This window comes from Homalodisca vitripennis, unplaced genomic scaffold (genome assembly GCF_021130785.1).
Source record: "Homalodisca vitripennis isolate AUS2020 unplaced genomic scaffold, UT_GWSS_2.1 ScUCBcl_346;HRSCAF=2144, whole genome shotgun sequence".
NCBI lineage: Eukaryota > Metazoa > Arthropoda > Insecta > Hemiptera > Cicadellidae > Homalodisca > Homalodisca vitripennis.
Genome location: NW_025776488.1, coordinates 145,800 through 150,277, shown reverse-complemented (window position 1 = coordinate 150,277; position 4,478 = coordinate 145,800).

Sequence of the window (4,478 nt, the reverse complement as noted above, 5' to 3'; positions counted from 1 at the left end):
CACCACACCCTTCACCATATTTCACTACATAAAAATAGTAAATAAAGTCAATCCCTAATATATTCAATAAAAATTATACATCCCGTATATGAAATCTTGGAGAACAAATCAATTCCTTATCATCTCTGTTGACTTCTGACGTAGTCTACTCTGATTGCTTATTTTAGTTTCGATGGAAAAAGTCTGGAAAAAATCCTGTTTTATTCACAATACTTCTATCTTAAAAGAAATTTCAAACAAAGAATTAAAAGATGGTGTTGATCACACCAAGATAAATCCCTCGACTTACATAATCCAGGAAATTAGAATTAGAGGCCGAAAGGCAGGGAAGGCAACTGCAGATATCTCTCAAGATGCCAAAAGGCTATCTGAAGCTGACATTCCCAGTGACGGGCAAATCACGGCACAAGTATAATGCCGTAAATCTCCACTGGCCGGTAACTCCAAGAAGACGGAATCTTTGGTGGGAAGCTACCGGAGGCGTGACTTGTTTCAGAGCAGCAAGAACTCCCAGTTCTCTACTAATTCCAGAAGCTTGGCGTTTTAGTATACAGGGAGCTCCTACTGTATGTGGTATTCCAAGAATTGAAAGCATTTTAAGCAGGAAGCGAGTGCATAGAACCTCTCAAAGTCCTGGACCTTCCACAGGCTGATTCAAATAAAAGGTTATCTAAATAAGGTTTGACAATCGAAGTAATACGCACGTTTGCAGAGGTGTTGTAAGACTAGTTATCAAATTAAACAAGCTTTTGACATATATTTGATAATTTGGAAGAGAAATAAGTTCTTCATTCTAATCCTTCCCACCTTTTTTTGTGATTTTATTTTAAATATTAATCATCAGAATTATTTTATAGCAAATTGTTATTGCATTGTACAATTGACATCACTGTCTCAAAATAAATCAGCAACACTATGTTTTGTGACCTATAATTTGATTTATTCTTATATAGATAGCTAATAGAACACATTGATTACAAAACATTTTAACCCTAACATTGCAGCCTGCTAACGCTCTTTATAAGAACTCATTAGTCCTTGCCCTAACCATAATCACATATTTATGTACAAAAGTCATATATTTTGTGCTTGGCGACAAACTAATATACAGTACTTGTTTTTAAGAAACGAAACTTGTTTTTCCCCTTAAAATTTGACCTGACTTACAAGTTGGTTGGTTATTTACTACAGAAACATGTATGAACGGTGGTGTAGGAAGGTGGTGGAGGGGTAGGGCCAGTTGTCACGTGACTCCAAAAATCAGCTGGTGTTACTGAGTACGTCAAGCCTTTGAGCCACGTGTCACAGCGTATTTGTACTGTTTTACTACGTGAAATATTTAACTCTCCAGGCTGTATATCATTGTCTATGTAATTACAAGGTCACATGTTTCAGTGTGGGAGTAGCAGTGCTTGTAATTCTAGTGGCAGTGTGGGTGTGTAAATGTGTGGGCGCACCTGCGCGTGACACCAGATAATTCAAATAACTAGGGTGTTCATAACGTACATAGTAACTGCATCTGAAAACATTTAATTCACTACAGGAACTAAGCCAGTAATTATTTTTCTTTATAAATTCCAGATTAATGTGTTTGCAATAAAATTGTAGACTAAATGTATTTTTTGGTGTTTTGCGAAGATATATTATGAATATTGCCTATACGAAATATTTCGTATGTATTCCTAGTGAGTAAAATCATTAATCAGTGATTATTGTAAAATTCAACACTGCAAGTTCTGATAGACCCCTCATCTCTAGACCGAAAATGATGTTCCAGACGTTATAACGGGTTAAACATCATTTCTCAATTAAGTTTATAACACAACCCTCTTAAATCACAAACATAGGAGCTGCAATTATATTAAGTAAAATATTATTTGAAAACATTTGGATTTTTAGCAAAATTTCTTTGAGTAAAATTTTAAATGAATTATATTTAAATTGGTTTACGGAAGTGAAATAATGATTCATCAAAGGTTTAGTAGTCCCTTTGCCAATTTTAAACTGACATCTAATTATAACCAATGGGTATCAATATTCATCGATTGTTTATAACAAAATCTAGACACAAATAAACTGATAATTAGTTAATTTTCATGTTTTTTGCAAGATATTCGATTCCAAGACAGTTTTTTTTAAACTTACAACTATTTTAAAATCTTTTTTAGTCAACTACAGTATTCTAACCCCTGAAATTATTCATATTTCATTGTTTTCAGTCCTCTGTATTTATTTATTAACTTCAATTATTTTTAATAATAAAATTTTCATTTTTTGAAATGGGAAATGTTCTTTAGAAAAGTGAAGACACATCTACGTCATTTACCATGGACATAAAAAATATTTCCCGATATCTGTCTTAAAGAAGTACTTTGCACTTTTTTAGAAGATAGCCCTTGTATCTCCTAAAGGGGCTGGCCCAGTAAAAAAATTTTTTTTTTTGCAATTTTTTAATATTTTTTAATTTTTTCTTGTTTATTTACAATTAATTTGATGTAAATATCATGGGCAATACGATTTTTTTGGCTGAGTTACAGGTAAAAGTGTAAACGTATGTCAGACAAGACTTTGTTTTGATTCTATTTTCCAGTCATTCATATGTAGGCACATTTATAGTACTCCCTTACTAATACTTCGAGTTTTGTTCCTCTATGGTTTTATTGAATGAGAGAAAACTCTATGTTCAAACTGACACAAGATATACAGTACCAAAACTACAGCAGACAGCTGGCATACTTACTTATTGTTATTGTTTGTTTTGGCTTTCGGTGATTATTACTGTAGTTTGTGGAGTGAAATAGTTTCATGTGTGATACAGTGTGATTTTACTGATTTTATAATCAGTAAAAAGGGTGTGTACAGAAGCAAGAAGCGGAGGTTTCATGGAAACAAGTACACTGATGTGAAGGAAAAGTATAAAAGTACGTCTAGCAAGAAGATAAAGGTAAACATCCCCACTTCATCTAGGCCTAGCCTGAATCAGTCCCCTAAGATCACAAAAAATCCTGTTGGCTATAGAGTTATTGACATAGAGAGTTTGTCTGAAGGAATTAAATCTTGTTTAGTGTGCAAGATCTGCCATGGAGATGTTGATATTTTAAAATGTAATGTTAGAGGACTAGGCTCCAAAGTTGTAATGCGCTGCAAATCTTGTGATCCGGAATCTACGGGTTCATTTCATACAAGTAGGCTAGTTGAAAATACAAAGAACACCTATGAAGTCAACAGGAGGGCAGTTTATGGCATGAGATCAATTGGACAAGGCCTAAACAGTTTAAAAAAATTTTGTGGGGTAATGAATATGCCGGCCCTTTCTAAAAATACCTACAACTTCATCAACAAACAGATTTTGCTTGCGACTAAGGAAGCTGCAAAACAAAGTATGATTCAGGCCTCAAAGGAAGAAGTAAAAAAAACAGAAACAGATCCGAATACTGATATTACTATCTCAGGAGATGGAACCTGGATGCGAAGAGGGCATACATCCTTACACGGAGTGTGTACAGCAATCGGAGCTCAAACTCAAAAGATTCTTGTTGTCGAAGTTCTGTCGTCTTTCTGCCATGGATGGAGGTCTGTAAAAAGACCCAAGTCAGGTGTGGCTTATGAGAATTGGCTTGAAGAGCATAAGAAAAGTGGAAAGTGCAAAAGAAACCATTCTGGCTCTGCAGGTAGCATGGAAGTGGAAGGAATGAAGAATATTTTTAATCGGTCCGAGGAATTACTCGGTGTACGGTATACAAAATATATTGGTGATGGGGACACATCCACTTTTACTAAAATAAGTGAAATGGAACCATATGGATCTGGTGTGAGTATTGTGAAAGAAGAGTGTGTTGGCCATGTCCAAAAACGTATGTACAGTAGACTAATGAAATTCAAAACCAAGAACAAAGGAAAAGTACTTAGCGATGGAAAGAAAATAAGTGGTAAAAATAGGCTATCAGAACATATTATCAACCAACTTTGTATTTATTATGGAAATGCAATTAGAAATAATAAAAATGATCTCATAAATATGCAAAAGGCAGTATGGGCCATCTGGAACCATAAAGCAAGTACCGATGAGCAGCCGCTCCATCATTTTTGTCCAGAAGGTAAAGAATCTTTGTGCCGTTACCAACAAGCAGTTGCTTCAAACAGTCTTGGGACTTTTAAACATAAAAAAACTATCCCCAAAGCCATCATGCTGGAGATAAAACCAATATTTGTAGACCTAACAATGCCAAACCTCCTCCAAAGATGTCTTATGGGAAAAACACAGAACTCCAACGAAAGTTTCAACAGTATTTTGTGGTCACTGTGTCCTAAAAAAGGATTTGCAGGGAGGGATATTGTGGAAATAGCTGCTCATGAAGCTTCCCTGATATTTAATGAAGGGAATAATGCAAAGTCAAAAGTGCTAGACCACTTGAAAATCAAACCCGGAAAACACTTCAACAGCTGCATGGAGACTTTTGACGTTCGACGAGTGCGCG